Here is a 23,010-nt window from a genome sequence, read left to right on the forward strand (position 1 = left end):
ACCATCTCTACTGTAGCACAACTAAGAGTAATTATAAAATAAATTTAGAAATTTAGCTTTGGGAGTTTTGAACCAGTAGATTGCCATGACTGGGAGAAATCAATCTTGTTTGGGAAAGTAGAGTAGATTGCAAAATAGCTGTTAGAAAACAGAAACCAGAGTTTCCAAAAGAGGTATAAGTTTTTACAGTGATGAAAATGTGCTGCAGTTATAAAATGATTTTGACAATACAAATATCAGATTAAAAGCAGTTAAGTCTACCGAAATGCAGAGAATCTATGGATTTTTCCATCTTTTTTTCTTTTAGCTAAGTAAAGAGTAAATTAGAACTTGGTTGAGGTAATTTTAGGTAAGTTCTACAGATATTTTATGTCTTGTTCACAAAACAGGAGGTTCTATAGGATCCTCTCAGAGATGTTGATGTACGGATTATTCAGTGAGTTTCAGTGTTTTGTCTAAGGATCAAACCTTCTATTAGGTAAAAGACAAAACAAAATATGACTTTTGTCTGTAAACCATGAGCTAAATAAAGTAGGGCAAGCTTCCTTTATCTCCAGCCTAACCTCCATTCCAGGGCCGCCCCACAGAATCTCAGGGCTCATAACATGCTTTGAAAACCACCACCCTCTCTCCTGGCCCTCTTGATTGATAAGAAAGTAGTCATCCAAAGAGGTTAATGACATATCGGGGTTTGTAAAACCAGGATGTGGCTGCCGAGCCAGGGCTAGAACTTACGCAGTGTCCCCACTGGGGATGGCCCTGGGGTACATAGACGGGAAATTGTAGAAATTCCACAGATTACTAAAGAAAGAGGAAGAAGAATTAAAATACAGTAAGAATAAGTCTCAAAAAAAGCCCGGTTCTTGTATAGAAAGCCTTAGAATTCTACTAAGATAACTAAGGTACACAGATAAAAGAGATTCTGATGGACTGGAAAGATATCTCTTTTTCCTGCAAAGGTATATCAAACTATGTCATCTCAAGCCAGACCATGCTGCAGAGCAGTACATATTTTCATACTGATTGTTTAATAGGTACATGGCGCGCATAAAAACACCTGCAAAGATGCATACCAAATATTAATGGCAATTATAGTTAAGAATTAAAACTGGAATCAGGGATATTGTGGAAGATTTGTGAACTAATGCACTCCATGCCCTGCTTGATTTTTTAAAACTATAACATAGAATTGTAAGCTAAAAACAGTATATAGTTAAAGCAACACCAGAAGATGGGTAAGCTCAAATATAACCAATAGTACCTTTTTCCTCTTGTTTTCTCTTTTTCTTCCTGTTTAGATTGACTTCATTGATGACCTGGAAGCTGATTTTGTTTTTCTGATAAGAATGATGGACAGTTAAAAAACAAAAAAAGGACATGAGACTTGCAAATTAATGCTGATAGAATGTGAACAACATCTCTGCAGAGCAAAGATGAAATCATTCCTCTATGTCCCCCATTTATTTTGCAATCACATGATCAGCTGCTTTCAACACACTCTGTGTGTTTCTCTCAAAAAGAAACAGGCAGGCATTTTGGCAATGCTAACCTACTGGAGACAATTTAGGCAACTCATCTTGGAAAGACTTGCCGAGTAGAATTTCATCCCTGTGTGTTCAAGTGTGTGGGAGCGGGGAGGTATTTTTTCTCTTTGTATCATTGTATGTTAAATAGTTTCAATCCTTAGCGTTGCATTTCTTTCTTCCTCCCCCATTTTGTTCCTTGGCCTTCAGTGTGGTAAGCGGAATGAAGACCTCCCAAAGCCACCTTAAATTCCCTTTTGACTTGAAAGGTAACACGTTCACAGGATCTGGGAGTTAAATCGCACGTGGCATCAAGATGGCGAGCCAGCTGATTTTATAATGTAGAGATTATTCTGGATTATCCTGGTGGACACAATGTAAATAACAAGGGGTGTCCTTAAATTGCAAGATGGAGCCTGAAAGCAGGTTAAGAGGAAAGCAGTGTGATGTGACGAGGACTCTACCTACCGTTGCTGGCTTTGGAGGTGAGGGGAAGGGGCCATGAACCAAGGAATGTGGGTGGTTTCTAACCTGGAAAACAGAAGGAAATGGACTCTCCCCTCGAGCCTCCGGAAGGAAGGAACCCAACCCTGCCAACATGGTGATTTCATCTCCATGGAGACCCATGTCAGGTTTCTGACCTCCACAAACCAGACAATACATTTATACTGTTGTAAGCCACCCATTTGGGGGGTAACTTGTTATGACAGATGGAAAACAGCCTGCCCGTCTCCTCATTTAATCTTCCCCGCACATCCCAGCTGACCAGGCTGGTTTGGGTGCCTCCGTTGAGGTCTCACACCCCCTCCCCCAACCCTGGCTTGATTTCTCCCAGGGCAGTGGTCAAAGAGGAGTCTGAGGATAAATCCTCGCTTGTCAGAGCCTCCATCCTCTAATCTCCTGAATCTTACTGCACCCCTAGTTCAGGGTTGCTGTAAAAATGCACTGAATGTGACTACTGGTTACTATGTGCAAACAGTCATTCTTACTAATATAATTTTACTACAAGGCACAGATATAGGGTATCTACTGAGAGTACTCTAGGAGCTAATATGTGTCTACCATATGCTAGATTTTGCCGTGTTATCTTACATAGATTAACTTCATCTATTTGAAACAACCCTGTGCAGTAGGTACTATTATTAGTGAAACAACCCTGTGCAGTAGGTACTATTATTAGTACTATCATCATCATCCCTGATCTATTTATTAGGAAATCAAACTAAAGCACAGAGAACTTGCTGACAGACTCCAAGGTAGGATGCTTTACCATCTCGTTTGCTACCTTGGCAGTCTGCCTCTTGAGCCCGAGTACTTAATCAACATAATCCGACAGCTCTTCAATATGTCCATATAAAAAAAGTCTACCCCCATAAATCACCTGTGATGCCACAAGAAGAGACTTTAGCTAAAAACGTTAAGGTTATCATACCTAGACTGACGGGTCCAGGCAGGGGAGTGGATGAAAGCTGAAATCATGTCGCTGCAAGGTATGTATACGTCAGCATGGCCTCCAGCCCAGGATTTTATGGGATAGTTTCCTCCTGCAAGAGACGCACAGGATTGAAGACGAATCATCCTACTGTATACGCTCGTTTTCATTTAGTAGGAATCCAAATTCATGGTGTAGGATCTTAGGAGGAGACGAAGATGCCTTGGAGGGATGTTGACGTGCTCTTGGTTTTAATGGCTCCAGAGTCACAGAAATGCGAGGACTCACACCGGGGTCGTGCTGGATCCTGGGTACTGGCTTCACCAGACACTGGCTTTGAGGCTCAGGGGCCCAGACCTCAGCTGTTGCGAATACTGTTTGTGGGTGGCTTACAGCAGAGACTGTCTCCCCAGGCTTAAGCCCAGATCCCATCTTACTTTCTGTTTTGCTGAACTAGAGCTATTTTGCTCCAGTAAAAGCATGTCATTGACTATTAGCTCTTTTTCTGGATCACTTTTCACTGCTATATACATGATTATCAAGTGACAAGAAAGAGGGAGGAAAACATTTCTCCAAGCATAATCAAAGTTCTTACTTTCTTGACCCTAGACGTCACAATACTTTCTACCAGTTGCATACGCTCAGATTTACAATTTCTAGATTCAGATGTTTAACAAAAATAACATTATTTTTATTCAGTGATTGGAAAGAGAACCTTCTAATAGTTTCTAGATGAAATATCTGAACTATTTGGAAGGCAAAGGGTTACATAACCTAAGTGGCAATGATATTCCAAATAGGCTGTTAAATCAGGGAAGATAATTATGATGTATGTCATATGCCCAAATAAAACTTTCCTGGTGACAAAAATAGTAGCACTATCCACTCTGATTGTGAAATCTATTTAACTTTTCTTTGAAAAGCGAACGTATGAAAAATTTTGCCTGGTACCTACTTGAAAATTAAAACAAAACCCAACGTAACCATAAAGATTATAAACTTGCCAGATTGGTTTCTTCAGAAAGACATTCAAACAAACATTGAATATGCATTCTCATAAGACAAACTCACAGAAGGAGACTCCAAATGCTGGAGTGAAGGTTGTCTCAGTTCACTGCATGTGAACAGAAAAGAACTGTTATAATATTCATAAGCCAACGTTACACAGAAGAGGAGATTTTTTTTCCCAAAAAAGCAGAGCACAGCATTTTATAATGCATCAAAGTATTCATATAGAACGTATTCATATTCAATAAGCCTAGTTGTATTTTATGATTAAGATAATATAAGACTTTGTATGAATGACATTCTTGACTTATTTGAAGAAAATAAACGTTTAATGCCATGAAGGCATACAATATAAGGACACATTTTTTTTAAAACAGCTTTTTCTTGGAGATTTCAAATTTAATGTTATAAAAAAAAAATCTATGCTGGTAAGAAATTCCAAATTTTACCCTAAATTTGGCGATTTAATGTCAGTTGTCTGTCTGCTTTCATCTCCCCACTTCTTTCAAGAGGGAAAAGGAAACACTGTACCTGTAATTGCATCATAATCATTAAAACATCCTGAAGGGAATGGACGAGGATGTTCTGAGTCCTTCTACAGTCTAGATATTTTCAGCCCCTACAGAGACGAATTATAGGAATAACTATCACAAAGAAGGCAACTTTCAAAGTTTACGTAACAGCTATAGAAACCAGAACAGTTTCAGCTAAAAAAAAAAAAAAATGCCCCAAACATTCCACTGAACTATGTCTACCCTCCTGAAGGCGTACACGAATGCCTAGCCGTATCCGCATCCATGGCTGTGGCTATTTCTGTCTATATCTACGAAATTTAGTTTTTTGCCTTATAAAGGGAAACTGATTCCTACCTGATTGTTCATATTTAATTTGAAATTTGGGCCTCTTCATGGAAATAAAGTATTTATTAAAATAGTGAAAATATTAAGCAAAAGGTGTAGAAAATGCCTTTAAATTTACTGACACTGATAGTGTCTCTGAACATGCAGAATTTATTAATAATTTATATAAAAAGAAAACACCAGAAAGCCTAAACAGTAGGGACGTGAGTAAATATGTAGGATGTAGTAAGATTCCATGTTAACTCAGATTTAAAAGTTCTTCCACTCTTTCAGAAGAGCATAAAATATGGCTTCTTACTATTGCTGATAATTGAAAATATAGACTAACAGACAAGTAATTCCCGATGCTCACTTAGCCAGTGGCTTACTTACTGTCTCAGAAACTTTCACAGAGGTGAAGCCAAAGCACAAAAGGGTCTGAGGTAACTTCTACCTGCCTTATTCCTCGTCATTCTTTGATTTGAAACCCAAAGTTCCGCGTGACGGTTTATAGGAAAAGTGTGGCTAAGCAAATATTCTGCACAATAGCAATGAAGAAACATCAGTCTCCGGAAAACCCAAAGGCGGTGTGATATTTTCCACAATTATTACAGAACACGTTGTCAGGAAGACACAACCCACTGAAAGCTTTTCTTAGTTACAAGCTGATTAATAACATTTAGAACTTGAGGCAACACGTAAGCAGTGATTTGTAAACCGCCACCCGTGGACGGAGACGTCGTAAGTCATCATTGGGGGTGCTGTTCATGGCGAGCCATGAAATTGCACTGGAGACACTTCAAAAAGCCAACACATTTCTTTTCATCCAAAGGTGACAGCAGGTCCTGACGCTATATAGCAGTTTATACTTTGGATCTCAATGAAGGTACTCCCAGGGCACTGTTTCCCGGAGCCACCGTTTAAACAACACCATCAACGTCTTAAGTGTACGCGTTTAAGCCAGGCACGTCACGTAAGCTGAAGCACGGTGGTATTTATGCAATATTACTAAGGTCTTACCGGTCTTAGTAAGTAATGAATACAAAGGTAGCTATGTTCCAAGAAGTCTACAAATAGTTCCTCTCAGAGATAGTACAATTTTGTGCTTGGCAAATGGAAATCAATAATACTGATTCAATTCTTTTTGCTCCTACTGTTAACACTGGCTAGCAAAGGTTTATTGCCCGCCCCTTGGGTGGGTGATATTTCTAGATGAACTGAAATGCCTGATAATTTCTTTTAATATATTTGCAAAGCTGAATTCAGCCCTATGATTCATTGTTAACTGCTTCAGAACACCACGTGAGAATTTTTAAAATGAATAAAAAGTCAGTAGAAAGGAAAATTCAGAGCACGCCATTTGTTAGAATCAATTTTTTTTTGTGCAAGCATGGCACTTCAATCTCAATAGTGTTCCGAAGCCTCCAAGGCTTATAATGATGGTGATACACGTATTTTTCACTGTAAAAAAAACAGGCCAAGGGATAGTGAAACCATAACTTCAAAACACTGCAACAGATATACAGTAGCCGCATGCGTACTTTCTGTAAAAGAATCATACATTAAACTTGAGTAAGGAAAAAGAATTTTTAAAAAGTGAAGGAGAAGCAAAGAAATATGAAATATTACAGAATAACACTATTGAAATCAGCGTTTCATTAATCCAACTTGAATAAACTTAATTCCTTTCTACAACTTAATCAAGAAAGCCTTGAAATGACACAAATGTAGAGATAGAGTTTATAAGTCAGTGAATCTAGCAAAGCCAATCTGTTCCTTTATGTAAATAATTACATCAGGATCAAAGGACTTTTCTGACTATCACACAGGTGTGTGATTTAGAACATTTTTAATAGTCGTTAGATGTTTACGGAAACAATTTACACATGCATAAGCCCATTTCACGGTATATTTACTTGCAGTTGGCTTCTATGGGGTGGAAACAGGAAATCTAACACTCTGAAGTTCGTTTTTATTTTTCAGCTCTTAGAGTTAATCTGAGGTTCTAGTGATAGGTAAAGTTGAATACAAAGCTTCATTTTGGCTTCACAGACCCTTTCAGTGTTTTTCTAAACTCTAGAGCGTCTTCCAAACATCGCTTGGAACCAGTGAGATAGTCCTACCTTCCTGTTTTCCTAGTGGGAAAGCTAAGGACCAGAGAGACTGTGACTTACTATGTAACTAGTAGATGAGCTTCTGAGGTCCAGCATCACGATCCTTCCACTTTGCCACTGAAAAACGTATTTTGACCCTTATTCTTATTGCACTTCCCTATGACTATGTGCCCTTTCTTAGGATATTTATCTATGTTGTTAAGATTTGTATTTAATTCCAATAGACTTTAATTGCCATAGACTAATGTAAAACAAGAAATGAGAATTTGTAAATTTAAAAAATTAATACCTTCGTGGAGCTGGGGCTTTGTTTCGTCTCCTCTTAGTATCTAGAATCATTTCAGAGTGGGATGTTTCAATCTGTAAAACAACAACAAAAAACTTTACATTACATATTTAGTTTATAAATTTAGACTTGTTCAAAAGGACACAATCTTAGAGAATGTATTAAAAGCCATACTCAGAAGAAAATCAATAAACTTATACAAAATATTTTAAAAACCCAAATTCATGTGTACTTTGTTTTCTATATACAGATATATTAAATGACAAACTAAATAATAAATGATAAACCAGGGGAAATTTTGCAACACACAACACAAAAGATTTATTGCCTTGATTTGCAAAGAGCTTAAACAAAACAATAAGAAAAATAAAATTATATAAATGCAGGAAAATAAACACTAATGGCAATATTATAATGAAAAGATGTGGTAACAGATTCTCTAATTTGAGTGGGTCTGTATTACAGCTGAAACAATAATTTGATACCACCTGGTATCAAAGTGTCCATAATATCTATACTACATAATGAATATAAAAATATACATCAGTTGCCTAGTAGATCAAGGTTGGAAATGATCCAGCAGTTTCAACTGAGAGATAGCTACTAGCAGGTTGGAAAATACTAGATGTATGATATACAAAGACTTCACATAAAAATGACTTTTCATAGATATGTAAAGATATGCAATGGCTTTTCCTAGAAACTGCTCTAAAAGGTTTAAGCCATTAAGAAGGAAAACTGAGATGTCTAAAGATCACATGTATTTAGAGAAACAAGTTTAGTAATTCTAAAAATAGAGTGCTTTTACCTGCTAGTGTGTGGACTGCTCTTTCCCAGAATGCATCACCTTTGCAATAAGTCCTACTATGTCCAAAATATTTAGAATTTTAATACAAGTTCATCCCCTGCTCTATATTTCCTAAACACTAATTCTGATTTACTATTCTCATTATTCACAAATTTATCAATGTCTAATATCCCATAAATTGATTGGCTATTTTATCATCTGTCTTGCTCTTTAATACATATTATCATGGTGTAAGGAATCACTAATATATCCTAAACACCTAAACAATGACACGTATATGATATGTACTCAATAGATACTTGAATAAATGAATCTAAATGAATCTGAGTGACTTTATCTTACTTATTATTTGTAGGAAATTCTACTAGTAACAACATGCTAGATTTCATCATGATAAAACTCAGTAAAGCCAAATCACTTGGAGTGTTAGAAAAATCTTTCTCAACTGAACTTTGATAGAGTAATTATTAAATACCAACTACAATATTAAGGGCATCTTATAGCTTAAGATCGCTTACACAATCATCAGTCCTTTTCATACTCTGCACGGACTTATACTCCAGTAAAAGATGGAAAGGCTCACCAAATAGAAACATTGATAGTATTATGAAGTTCTCACAAAGACATGGACATGGCCACAGGACAATTTTTAGAGCTTTGGATCAAACTTTAAATTAATATTGAAATTTGTTTATTTAACATTTCCAGAATAGCTGTTAGTTTGTAAAATAACAAATGTGGTTCTTTCAGGCAGGGATTAGATGTTACAGAAAGGTACAAAATGATAATCCTAGGAATCTTCCTAAATTGGCGAGGAATAAAATGAGTGCGCTTAGAAAAGAAATGGTTAGTTTTTTATACACTGTTTCTGCCATGACCAGCAGATTTTCCCTGATGTGTTTGAAAACCATAAACACTGCAATGTTAAGACACAGTTACTAAGGAAGGTAACTGAAAAACTAATTCTTAGGTATAATTATACTATAATTTTTTGGTAAATATTTCTGAACCAAATTGATATTAATGAGTATAAATACCATAATTGTAGGATTAATAGACTGAGTATTTTGATACACCTGAGTTAAAATACTTTTAATAGACAAGTATTTGATATTTATTTAAATCAGTCATATATCAGCTGTATTATATGTAATTATATAACATATTAGAGACAAGTCTAATCCCTACATAAAATAATTGTAGATAAAAGTGCAATCATTATTCTACTTGCAGTTCTAAAGATCAGTTAAATTTAGGGGAAAAAGAGATGTCATTCTGAATTGGTTTTGGGTACATTGCCATTTACCTGGGACTAGATATTCATTGCTCATGAGAGAAAAGTTAAAGTATTTACTGTTCATATGGCATGTATGGAATGACAATAGCCTTTGTGATCAAGTCTTTTTCTTTAGAATGTTAGAAAAGTAAAGCACTACATTTCTTTCTAACACTATAGGAATAGTTCCATTTAGTAGAAGTAATCAGTTCTATTGAGAACAGAATTCCCAAAGATAAAACTTTGTATTGAAATTTTCAACATTAAAAACTGGCCTATTTCTAGAGAAGTTATCAAAAACATGATGGAGAACAGTATGGAGGTTCCTTAAAAAACTAAAACTAGAGTTACCATATGATCCTGCAATCCCACTCCTGGGCGTACATCCAGACAGAAGTCTAATTCAAAAAGATGCGTGCACCCCAGTGCTCACAGCAGCACTGTTTACAGCAGCCAAGACATGGAAGCAACCTAAATGTCCACTGGTAGATGAATGAATAAAGAAGATGTGGTATAGATATATATACACACAATGGAATAGTACTCAACCATTAAAAAAGAATGAAATAATGCCATTTGCAGCAACATGGATGGACCTAGAGATTATCACACTAAATGAAGTAAGTCTGACAGAGAGACAAATATCTTATGATATCACTTATTTGTGGAATCTACAAAAATGGTACAAATGAACTTACATACAAAACAGACTCACAGACATAGAAAACAAGCTTCTGGCTACCAAAGGGGGAAGGGGGGGAAGGGATAAATTAGAAGTTTGGGATCAGCAGATACACACTACTATATACAAAATAGGTAAACAACAAGGACCTACTGTATAGCACAGGGAACTGTACTCACTATTTTGTAATAACCTATAATGGAAAAGAATCTGAAAAAGTATATATATATATATGTATGTATAACTGAACACTGCTGTACACTTGAAACTAATACAACATTGTAAATTAACTATACATACTTCAACTAAAAAAATTAATAAAAAAGATGGGGTAACACAAAGTAGACAAGTTGCCTAATGGAGATCTGACTACAGTCCTAGGTGTTATCTCTTTATTCTGTGGTTCATTTTGGTTAGTTCCTGCTTTTGTGGGAATTTAAAAGGCATTTAAAAGTAGCCATTAATAGAATCTAGAAGGACATGGGATAGCACTGCTGAATCTATTGGTAGAAAATAAATGAAAGTTTTGATTTTTTTTTTTTTTTTTTTGCCTCCAAGAATAAACTCAGCATATTTGGAATGGGGTGGGAGGAACAAAGCTAAACAATATTCCAGGCATTTTTCTCAAATGAATACATGGTCTTGAGTCTTTTTAGGGAAGTTCTGGTAGCAATGCTGTCATAAAGTAATGGCTCAGGATTGCCTTCTGTAAATAAGGTTTGGCTTGGATTTCTGAACTCCACTCAATAGTAATACAGTTGCTAAAATAAGCTCAATTTCAGCCTTGGGACATAGTATTTGTGCAAATTATTTATTCTCCTCCTAAAACTTATTTGGAAAAAAAAAAACAAACTGCTATGCCTTATTCTCTTCCCCAAAACCTCTGATCCAATGTTGTTCCTATATTCATGACTGAAATTATATGAATATTTACTGTAATGCCTCGTTTATCTGCAATTACTAAGGAAGAGTTTCCAATGTAGATGATTCCCTCAGAATCAATTCATCTCAAGGAAGGGGCATGAGGAATAAGGGGAAGGTAGATAAATTGATTCCATTACTCTTGCCATTTGTTTATTGCAGGCTCTGCTGCAGCTGTTCTTTTTCCTCAGATGTAAAGATTAATTTTAATGGACTAGAACATCAACCTATTAATTATATAATTTATTACTGTATGTATATCTTTTCTGTGTCTCTGTGGTTTTGTTGTGACTGTGAATTTTTAAAAATTTCAATGTAATATTTCTCCTATATACCACAACTTCACGTTTCTGTCCTTTCCAGTTTGCATTTATTTTATAGCCTCCCTAATTATATGTAATGATAATAGCAAGTATCAACAAGGAATCTTCCCTCACAACATCTATTTTAATCCTCAAATCATCCGTTTTAATTAAGCACTATATATATGTGTATATATATATATATATGTATTTTTTTGTTTTGTTTTGTTTTGTTTTGTTTTTTGCGGTACGCGGGCCTCTCACTGTTGTGGCCTCTCCCGTTGCGGAGCACAGGCTCCGGACGCGCAGGCTCAGCGGCCATGGCTCACGGGCCCAGCCGCTCTGCGGCATGTGGGATCTTCCCAGACCGGGGCACGAACCCGTGTCCCCTGCATCGGCAGGCGGACTCTCAACCACTGCACCACCAGGGAAGCCCTTAAGCACTATGTTTTGATTTGAATATTGAAGGTCACATAAGTTATTTGCCCCAAATCATGCAGGTGATAGTGACAGGTCTGGAATCTAAACTCAGGTTATTTGAATACCGAGTTAGTGATATAGTCAGAAGGGAGAATTAATAGTATTGAGTGGGAGATGAGAGAACCTTCATAAGGAACTATGAGCGCAGGAAGTGTGACTGCAGCAGAGGAGATTGTGGCATTACCGTCCAGGGAAGGATCAGTTGAGCTCATCCGTTTCAAGGTAAACTAACACTCTAAGAGTAAGTCTTTGGACGGGCAAACATGAGTGGTCACAGGGAGTTCAGAGATGCCTTTATTTCTTGTCAGAGGGAACTTTCTGAGCAGATGAGATCATATTAGGAAGTCATGGTCCTACTGAAATGCTCTCTGGAGAAAAGTTTTCTTTTTAAACATTTCTTTCCCTCTTGTGATAAATGCAGAGAACAGCTGTCTAGGGAAATCCTGCTAACAGTCTTCTAGTAGGGACCTGCTTACAGGGAATACATGCTGAATTAGGTCAGGACAAGGTGCAGGTCGAATTCGTAAAATTTGACGGAAAATTAACTCAGTGTTTCCCAATAATGGGCCAGTTCTAACTTTGGAGACCGGATCAATTACTCTTCTCCAATGTGGAACTTAATATAGGGAAACCGCACTAAAATGGGGTTGGGAGGCTAGAAAGGGGAGCTCCCACGTGGTGCCACGTGACATCAATTCTAGGAAGAGTCGTCAATTACAGGCCCCAACAAGAAAAGATGTACATTTTGTCTCCTATAAGAAATCCACTACCCCAGCAACTCAGCCAATAAGAAACCATCATCACCCTGACTCTCTTTTCCCCAGGGGACTTTCATTCAAAACAACCCTTCTGGGCTTCCCTGGTGGCGCAGTGGTTGAGAGTCCGCCTGCCGATGCAGGGGACACGGGTTCGTTCCCCGGTGTGCGAAGATCCCACATGCTGCGGAGCAGCTGGGCCCCTGAGCCATGGCCCCTGAGCCATGGCCGCTGAGCCTGCACGTCCGGAGCCTGTGCTCCACAACGGGAGAGGCCGCAACGGTGAGAGGCCCGCGTACCGCAGAAAAAAAACCTTTCCTAACTTCCTCTTTTTTCTCTATAAAATACAGTCTTCTCCTTTGTTTGTTGGACTTGCCTATAGTTTTCACTATAGCATGCTTGTCCCCAATTGCAGTTCTCTGCTATTCCCCCCAAAAAACATTTTTACTGGTAAAATAACTGTTATTTTTAAGGTTGACACCAGTTTAGATAAACTTTATTATCCCTCATGGAGAATGGTGATAAAAACTACATTCGTCTGTGTTAGGTCGTATTTACTTTGTACTCACAAAACTTCCTTAAAGCCTAAATTGTTATATATTTTCCATGCGCTTGTCAGGAAAGTAATTTAGATATAGGGATAATAAAAGTAAACTAAAACATACACTTCAAGTTTCTCCTTAGAAATGTATTTTTTAAAAATCCAACAGCTATGCTCAATGGCGCTTAGAAAATAATGTGTGCACGATGTACCTTAAAATTCAATGAAACTTCAAAGATAAGATGGATCAAAATAGGAAAAATCAGAAGCAAACAAAATACAATCCCATTTTATGGTCAATGTTGGAAAGTATTCATGATCATATTTTAAATATTTAGCATTAATGAGTTTTGGTAGAGACTCTTTTTCTTTATTAAGAGATATATCAGGTTAACTTTACCATTCAATTAATGACATTGACACACAATCATTAGATTCTGCTGCCTGTATCGATTCAGTTTTTGAAACAGTATGCCTCTAGATATAAAAGAAGTTCAGTGTAAAAACATGATGTCAGAAAGCAAAAACAATGAATCCCACTGGATAAGTGGATAAAAAATCGGATCATTTTTGGAAACCATAAAATTTAACATTATCATATTGTAAGTGTAACAAAGAATGACACATGAAATCCTGCACACGGTAGGGATGGTTAGGTGGGAGAGGATGTATAACGTCGACCACGAGAATTTACCTCTATTTTAGTTTAGTTTCCTTTAAATAACGACAATAATAATACTTATTTGATAGCATTAAGGAAAAGATTAAATGACACAATACGTGGAAAGCACGTAGAACAGTGCCAAGCAGTGTGTAGGCTCAATAAAGATCACCATCATGATTAAGCTCTCTTAAAACGTGCTTGCTTTTGGAAACATTTTCCAAGACGACACATTCTAGCTATTTGTGGAAATTGAGTACCAAGATTTATTTGAAAATATTCAAGTATACATAGTATTTTCCTTTTTTCCCCACTTGCTTCTGAAACATTTATTAATTTTATTTACAGGACATGGCTAACTTTTATAACCCACAGGATCTATTATTAGTTATACCGTGATCCTTCTGGAAGCCCCCATTACCTGCACAGACCACAGGGAGAACTCACCAGCTCCATCTGAGCAACTCTCTTCTCAGTAGTCAATGAGCACTAATTTGTATGTGATGCTATACACTCTTTCTTCTCTTACTCAAAAACAAACAAACAAAACCCAAAACCAAAACCAACCCCTCCCCCTGAAAGAAACCACCCTCTAAGAAACTAAAGAAAAATAAATGCATGAAAGCAAGCCTGGGAAATACTCCCTGGGCAGATCCTGTTTACAATAAAACCCTGCCAACTAAGCGATGATAACGAGCTAGACCAGTTAGCAACCGAGAGACCCCAAGATTGCCCAGTGACCAGAGTTCATCAGCCTGCGCTTGAGGATGCTGTCAATGACCTGATCTGGGTGCTATACCTCGACTCCTTTATAAAGTAATTATTCCCACCCCAGGTCCCTCGGCTCCCATGTCACTGAAGGTGCATAGGAGTTATAATTTTTGTCCCATTTTCCTACCAAAACTTCTAATTTTTCAACTCTGAATCGGCGCAGCTATCCACCGTTTCTGCTCCATACCCAGACCCCTGCGGACTGTGATTAAATCACACAATTGAGCAGATCGGTGTCATCAGGCTTTCTGGGAACCCAGCAGCAGCTGGACTCCAACTCTGCTCAGTAATATTGTTACGCTCATTGGTCAGCTACCTGGTGCAGCCCATCACAGCAATGGTTATGATTCTTCATCATTCCCCTCACAAAACCGACCCTGCCACCAGCCACTTCTCTCTGCTGATCATCTCCCCTCCTTTTTCGGAGAGAAAATTGAGGCTTTTAACCTATACTCAAAACGTTTGCTTTTCTACCGACTTCATACAGCGCCTAAGTATCTTCTCATATCTCCCATTAAGTATATAGATATAGCCTTTTTCTAACCTAATATCCCTCTTTAGCTACTGTTGCATCTTGCGCCTTCCTTTCATAGCCAAGCTGTTTCGAAATAGGGTTTAACTTCACTAACACACTTAGCTTCCCCCTTTTTTTTTTTTTTTTTTTTTTTTGCGGTACGCGGGCCTCTCACTGTTGTGGCCTCTCCCGTTGCGGAGCACAGGCTCCGGACGCGCAGGCTCAGCGGCCATGGCTCACGGGCCCAGCCGCTCCGTGGCATGTGGGATCCTCCCGGACCGGCGCACGAACCTGTGTCCCCTGCATCGGCAGGCGGACTCTCAACCACTGCACCACCAGGGAAGCCCTAGCTTCCCATTTTTAATTTTAATCTACAGGAAACTGACTTCTACCCCCATCAACTTCACTGAAAATGTTCTGGCTAAGTTCTTCTTCAATTACCTTCTAAATGCCAAAGCCAAGGAAACGTCCCCAACTCTCATTTTACTTGAAGTCTCTACAGCACTTGTATTTATTCTTAGAAATATGTGTATTTCTACCATAAAGATTATGCTTTTCCATTATAGAAACTTTCAACTCTATAAAAAGGAGGGAAAAAAAGAAAAACATATATGCATAGCCTCACCACTCATGTTAAAGCAGTGTTTAACACTGTCATATCTTTTTTTAAATAATTTTTTGAAACAAATTTATTTGATTGATTTATTTATTTTTGGCTGCATTGGGTCTTTGTTGCTGCACGCGGGCTTTCTCTAGTTGCAGCGAGTGAGGGCTACTCTTTGTTGGGGTGCGTGGGCTTCTCATTGCGGTGGCTTCTCTTATTGCGGAGCACAGGCTCTAGGTGCGCAGGCTTCAGTAGTTGTGGCATGAGGGCTCGTAGTTGTGGCTCTTGGGCTCTAGAGCACAGGCTCAGTAGTTGTGGTGCACGGGCTTAGTTGCTCCGTGGCATGTGAGATCTTCCTGGACTAGGGCTCAAACCCATGTCCCCTGCTTTGGCAGGCAGATTCTTAACCACTGCACCACCAGGGAAGCCCTGCCATACATTTCTTTCCAGGATTAGTCTGCTGTGTGTATAGGCATGTTGTACGAGTGAACATTATGCGCTTTTTTTTTAACACAGTATCATAAACATTCCTCCATGTTAATAACTAATCTTAAGAAACAATATTTTAACTCTATATAATTTTCCATTATATGGAAAAACATTTACTTACTTCTTTCACAGCATGTAAATAATGAGATATATTCCTATATTATTAAGTATCTTTGAAAAACTTAATTTGAATGGTAGCAGAGGATTTTGTACTATGGTCGTATAATAATTTAGTTAATCTCCTTCTGCTAGACCTTTAAGTTGCTATCACCATTTTGTTATTATAAATAGTGCTGCAATGAATACCACAGCATCCAAGATCATCTTGAATCTTTTATTTAGGAATTTGCTACCTCTTAGAATGTAGACTTTCCCATTAAAATTTTTTTTGTGTGTAATTACCACATAGAATTTCTCCTTACGTCTCAAAAAAAAATCTTATTGGAATTTGTACCTAGCTGACAAGACAGCAGGGAAAAGCATTAGGATTAAGGGGAACAGCTAAATATTGGGATCTATTATTAAGGAATAAGAGGACTAATGCTGGAGGAAATAATCAGTTTACATAAAACCCAAATGTAAAATTATGAAATAATTTATTTAAAAAAGAAACAAACTGGTAAGGATGGTTGTTTTGGGGATGAGAAGAGTTAGAGGGATAGAAAATTACAGAGGTTTCTGGAAGAATCTTATTTAGGAGATACCTTTTTCTTTGTCTAGGTTTTTTTAGGTTACAGAGGTATTTTATTATATCAAACAGAGCTTACACATTTGAAGTACTGTATTTACCTTATGCAGAAGTGAGGACCATTTGTGACAGTACTTTAAGATAAATTAGCTTAGACTGAGGAAAAAATAGGAAAATGCTAAATAAACAGCAAAGCCTTCCCAGGCTTAAGTTATCACAGATAAAACTGGCTTTTTTTTTTAACTTAATCTTTTAAAGATTCACAAAAGGCTGAAAATGACTATTTTGTTCAGTGTTATTCGTGACTTTTACTAATTAAGTCTGCCTTTGCTACTAAGCAGGAAGGTAGCATGGAGAAGGCTGACTGTCAAGGGTAAACAGAGACTGCAGATCATTTAGTTTCAGTCTTGCTCTGAATCTTACCCAAATAATTAGCAGTCTCCACAGCTGGACCAGAGCACCAGGAGAAAGGACAGCCTCTGTTGGGTGTGTGTGGAGAAATTAGATGAGAGTGGGAGAGACAGCAAGGAGAAAATCCTATTTGGACATAAGTAAAAATTCATACCTGATTTAGCTCCTGAAATCATACTGACTTCAACTGTGAAAGCTGTGCAAAAGAACAAGGTTTCATTTTCTACTTACGTATATAAGGAGCTAGTCTAGGAAGATAGATTCTTTGATTAATTGATTGACTGAATGAACTTAACCTAATAACTTTGGCCGCAACTTCTATATTTGTCACAAGCCCAGTTTTGATCTGCTAGAGCCTATACTTTCTGAGATCTTTTCCAACCCAAAGAATATAATTAAGGAGATTTTCTGAATCTGTTATTTTAAGGTCCCCCAAGAGGAAATGTTGTTATACTGAAAGTTTTGATTGAAACACCCAGATATAAAAGACACTGTATAATGAAGTGTGTTATGAGTCAGATCAAGATGTAGATATCAAAGCAAATGCTAAGAACTGATACTCTCAGTGTGAGGGTAGAAAATGGATTTTAGTTATGTAGAAAGAAGTTTTATGAAGATAAATTCCTCAGAGAAATCTGCATCATTTGTCCCGCCCACCAACACACAACAAGAAGGGAGTGTGACTTGTAAAAGTTTGTGTGGGGGGGAGATGGGGAGGGACAGCCTCTTCCTCCTTTCTCTTGCGGGTATAAGGCAAGGCTTCAAGGAAACTTGATTCATACTTCCTGGAAGGGGGAATCATGGTGGAATGGGATCTCACTCCTGCCATGAAACCTAGAGGTCTACAAAAAACCCCACAAACAAACCAACAAACAAAAAATCAGATAGAAAGAAAGAAAAACAGAGATCTATCGTAAAGGCAGAAAAAAAAAAAAGGTGGCTACGTAAGAATTGCCCTGCACTCTGGTTGAGTAGGAACACAGGACAGGTGACTGTTTTTCATGAACTGGATGCTGTTCTTAAAGTAGGGAGAGTCAGGCTGGATCTATTTGGACACCTGGACCGGTAAACCACCTGGGAAGAAGATGGAACTCGAACAGAGAGTCTGCGTGGCTTGAATTTCCTGAAAACTAGGGGTCCAGAGAGGAGTGGCAACGGATGCCACGGAAAACATCACCCGGATGACAGTTAGATGCAACCAGCAGACTGACAGGTTGCGGGGAGCCTGAAGAAGTTATGAAAACACCCACACAAGAGAGAGAACCTGCTTTAATATCTCCCAGGTCTAGAGAGAGTGAAGCCAACGTACAACAGTGCCAGTTAAGCAGGAACTTGCCCATCAGCACTCCCCATCCCCGCCCATCAGATACTGCGGCACGAGAAGCAGCAGCTTGTGGGTGTGTGGGGGGAGGCGCAGGTGAGTGACAGAGAGGAGGGGCTTCTCTTTCTTGCTCCTATCACAGATTTCCATTTCTACCAGCCCGCCTGAAGGAAGCAGTCAATGCCGGCGGACATGTTGATTACTATTTTTCTATTTCCTAGTTTTCAGTGGACGCTTAATTCCTAATTGGAGACTGTTGTTTATAACGTAAGGGAATCAAAGGAATTTCTATTATCTCCGAGTGAGAAGAAAAGTCTGGGGTCAAGATTCACATATACCTAAACTTCTGGATGCCTCAGCTGCACCAGCAGCTTTTAGGGCCCTGGAAATGATCTGAGATAATCATACGCTTCTGTAAAATTTGTAAAAGTAAGGCATTTTAATTACAACTTAAGACTGGTTTCTCTCTCCAGTTCAATTTCTCTCTCTTCTCCTCCTGTCAGGGGACTTTGAGGAGGCTATAGGCATTCTGAAATATTCTTAACATTCAGTGACTATTGGTATTTTCCCAGCATTATCAATCATACCAAAATGCAAAAAGGACCGTAAGGGTAAACCATAGAGAAAGATAAGATTGATACAACACTCTACATGAAGAACAGTTTTTCCCCCCAAATCATATTCCCAGTAATACGAAATACTATTCTCAGTAACATTTATAGAATATCAAAGAGGATATACAATGGATAAAACAGATATTCTCAAGTATTTTGTGAAAGATGTTTTTGAAAAGGCACAGTTACGAGATGCTGAACAGCCTATTTCATGACTAACACTGTCAAATAATATTTTGTTTGTAAACTGTTTTCAAAAGGACAGAAATCATTTATGTCAACTGGGTCCTAAGACCAGATGCATATGATGAGAACACTCAAAAGTCATGAATATTCCACAAACTAGAAAGACTAGGTTTACTTGGCTTGCACATAAATAAACAAACATACACAGATTGGACCAATGTTTGGAAGTAAAGAGGAAATATTCAGCATTATTTTGAGATACTAAAGGATTCTTTGCAGTGATTCAACTCTCAGAGAAAGAAGTTTTCCCATTAGAGGTCACGGTGACAAGAGGCATTCTTGAGATAACAGAAATGTCATGAAAATTATGGCACTAATTGCAGAATTTGATTCATTTTGCACTAGTGCTTGAGGAAAAAATTAAAGTGAGAAAAGATCAATGAGATTTATTTATCAAAAACATTTTATAAATAATTATTGAAAAAAGAGAAAATCTGGACAAATGGAGATAATAGTCAATTTAAAAAAATATGGAAGATAAACCCTACTCTATTGTAGACTGTTTATGAAATGTGGCAAATACCGAACAGCTGGTGATTATTGGAAGCTACTGCTGAAAGGGAAACACTATGAATTTATTTTTAAGGTTTTTTCCCACAAACAAAACCATTTGCCACTTCATTCAAAAAAGTGCAAGAGTATGGACAGTTGTAACCTCTGGATGAACAGCAAATAACTGTTAGAATCCTGAACAAAAAGGGCTGCATTCGTGCTTTTAATAATATCAGGGCTTCCCTGGTGGCGCAGTGGTTAAGTATCTGCCTACCAATGCAGGGGACACGGGTTCGAGCCCTGGTCCGGGAACATCACACGTGCCACGGAGCAACTAAGCCCGTGCACCACAACTACTGAGCCTGTGCTCTAGAGCCCACGAGCCACAACTACTGAAGCCCGCGTGCCTAGAGCCCGTGCTCCGCAACGAGAAGCCACCACAATGAGAAGCCTGTGCACCACAACTAGAGAAAGCCCGCGCGCAGCAACGAAGACCCAACGCAGCCAAAAATAAATAAATTAAATAAATAAATTTTTAAAAAGTAAATAATATCATTATACGAGCCTAGGTGACATCAGCAGGAATAATGGGATAAATTCATTTAAAAATCTTCTTCTCCATAAAAGAATGAAGACGCTGGCAAGAATCAACAAAATCAAGTTTTTCAAAACTTGGAAATTAACCAAAGCAGTAAATACAGGGGACATTTATTCAAGAAAAACAGCTGAACCTCAGTAAGTACAGTCAGCTTTGTCCCATTTTAATTTTCCCAATTCCCATCCCTCAGATGGAGGTGGAAAGATCACTACGCTGTGGGTAAGGAGACCTCCTCCTCCCTGGCACAGGAGACTCATTAGAATTTAGACGTTCAACGTCCCCAGCTTCATTAGGGTCTTCCTACATGTCCCCTTCCCAACTTACAGGACCTCATTCTTTCCTAGTGAATATCCTCACTTTATCAGTACACACCCTCTGAGGCTGGGAGCTCAATTTGCATTGTAATTCCGCCACCTGCAGGATGCGGCTCTGTGTTTGACTTTCAGCAATTTCAGCCCCGCATACAAGGTCTCCTTCAGGGAACACACAGAAGCTTTTAGGTCATTTATGTGGTGTTTGAGCTGGGAATTCGAAGCCCTGAGCTCATCCTTTTCTTTCACCCACTTTGTCCAGTGACATTAGGAGCGACCAAACAACGTCATTATGTTCCTTAGTTTTCTAATAATGTTTGAAAGCATCATATACGGAGTCACTTAACTGCTTGATTAGGAGGGTCCAGTGCAGATACTTTGCATGTTGCTATACAGAGTTCATATCATGGATTATCAGGGCTCTCTTTACGGCTGGAAATAAAGGCATTGGCATCTTTAAATCTAATCAGATTAGGGAGCCAATTCCAGAAAACCCAGAACCAACTCAGAAAATTCATCCTTAAGTTTCCATTCCTCTTCAACACTTCTGGTACCAAAATATGTATTATTCAGGGTTTTCCAGAGAAATCAAACCAATGAGACATCGATCCAATCAGATATAAATAAACAGATAGATATTTATGGTGAGGTATTTGCTCACGTGATTTTGAAGACCGAGAAGCCCCATGATCTGCTGTCTGCAAGCTGGAGGCCCAGGAAAGTCGGTGGTGTGGTTCCAGTCCAAACCCAAAGGCTCTGAGGACCAGGGGATCCAATGGTCTGAGTCTGAAGAACTGAAAACCAGGAGCACTGATGCCTAAGGGCAGAGAAGAAGGATATCCCAGCTCAAGAAGAGAAAACAAATCCACCCTTTCTCCACCTTTTTGTTTCTCTGGGGCCCCCTGTAGATTAGGTGATGCCCATCCGCATTGGTGAGGGCAGTCTTCTTACTCTATGGATTCAAAAGCTAATCCCTTCCAGAAACATTCTCACAGATGCTTCCAGAAATAATGTTGTACCAGCTCCCTGGGCATCCCTTAGCCCAGTCAAGTTGATGCAGAAAATTAACCACCACAATGTCTGTTGTGAAAATTGATGATTCTTTCATACACAGAGAATTGTGTTTTCAAAAAGGAAATAAGCACCTTGTGGTGACATTGTTGCTGTTAATAATAATCACAAGTGAAAGATTTCCTTCCTGAGAGGAGGGTGGATCGGTCTTGAGGAGGCGCACAGGAAGAAGCCCTTGTGGCAAGACCCAGACTCCTCCATCTAAGTTCCCAGGCACTACTGGGATGGTGATTCATGAGGTAACCATGCAGACAGTGCCTCTGGAAGGCCACAGTAGTAAGCGAACTGCAGGAGGGGCAGGGCTGGGAGGATTTCTCACCTGCTGAGTCATAGGGGCCTGCATGAGCATTGGAGGGCGACAGCAGGACCTTCCCAAGGCATGTGAGTACAGAGTTGACCCCGGTTCTCAGACCTTGCTCCCCATGGGCCCAAACAAATCTTTGCTGGAATTAGTGATGCAAAGCCCCCACCTCCCACCCCAATAAACGCAGAACCCCAGGCCCTCGTCTCTCCACCTTCCCACTCCCTATGACTCTGTCGTGTGGCCCTAGGTGTGCCATGTCATCTCCAGGACCTGTAACTAATGCACCTTCCCCCCACCCCCAGTTTTTCTGATACTTATGGCTGAGGGTGTCTTGTGATCATCATAAGAACCCCAAGGGCTGGTCCAGACCCAACACTGGTTATTGACAGGCTGAGACCAGCACAAAATGTCCCCTCACAGCATAAAGCACGGCCCATGAACTAGGCACAGCCTGGAAACACGTGGCGTTTGGACTTAACTTGCTCGTGAAAGTGTACAGAGTACATAAGAGCCAATGATGCCGTACAGCTAAGCTGATATGATATTTTAGGGGCAACTGGAGCAATTTGAAAGTGATGTGCTTCTAGACTGAATACACAGCTATTACATACGATTTACCCCTCCGTTTGTTATTCATTTGTGTCTTATACTAATACGAGTATATACTTGCTTAGGAATAAAAAAGTGTTTCCTGAAGAATCTTTCTAGGGACCTCCCTGGTGGTCTGGTGGTGAAGACATCACCTTCCAATGCAGGGGGCGGTGGGTTAGATCCCTGGTCAGGGAGCTAAGATCCCACATGCCTTGTGGCCAAAAAACCAAAACATGAAACAGAAGCCACATTGTAACAAATTCAATAAAGACTTTAAAAATTGTCCACATCAAAAAAAAAAAAAATCTTTCAAAGAATCTTTCTACCCTGCTGCTGATTTCCTATTTGAAAACACAA

This window comes from Grampus griseus (genome assembly GCF_964374135.1).
Source record: "Grampus griseus genome assembly, chromosome: 19".
In the NCBI taxonomy this organism is placed as follows: Eukaryota; Metazoa; Chordata; class Mammalia; order Artiodactyla; family Delphinidae; genus Grampus; species Grampus griseus.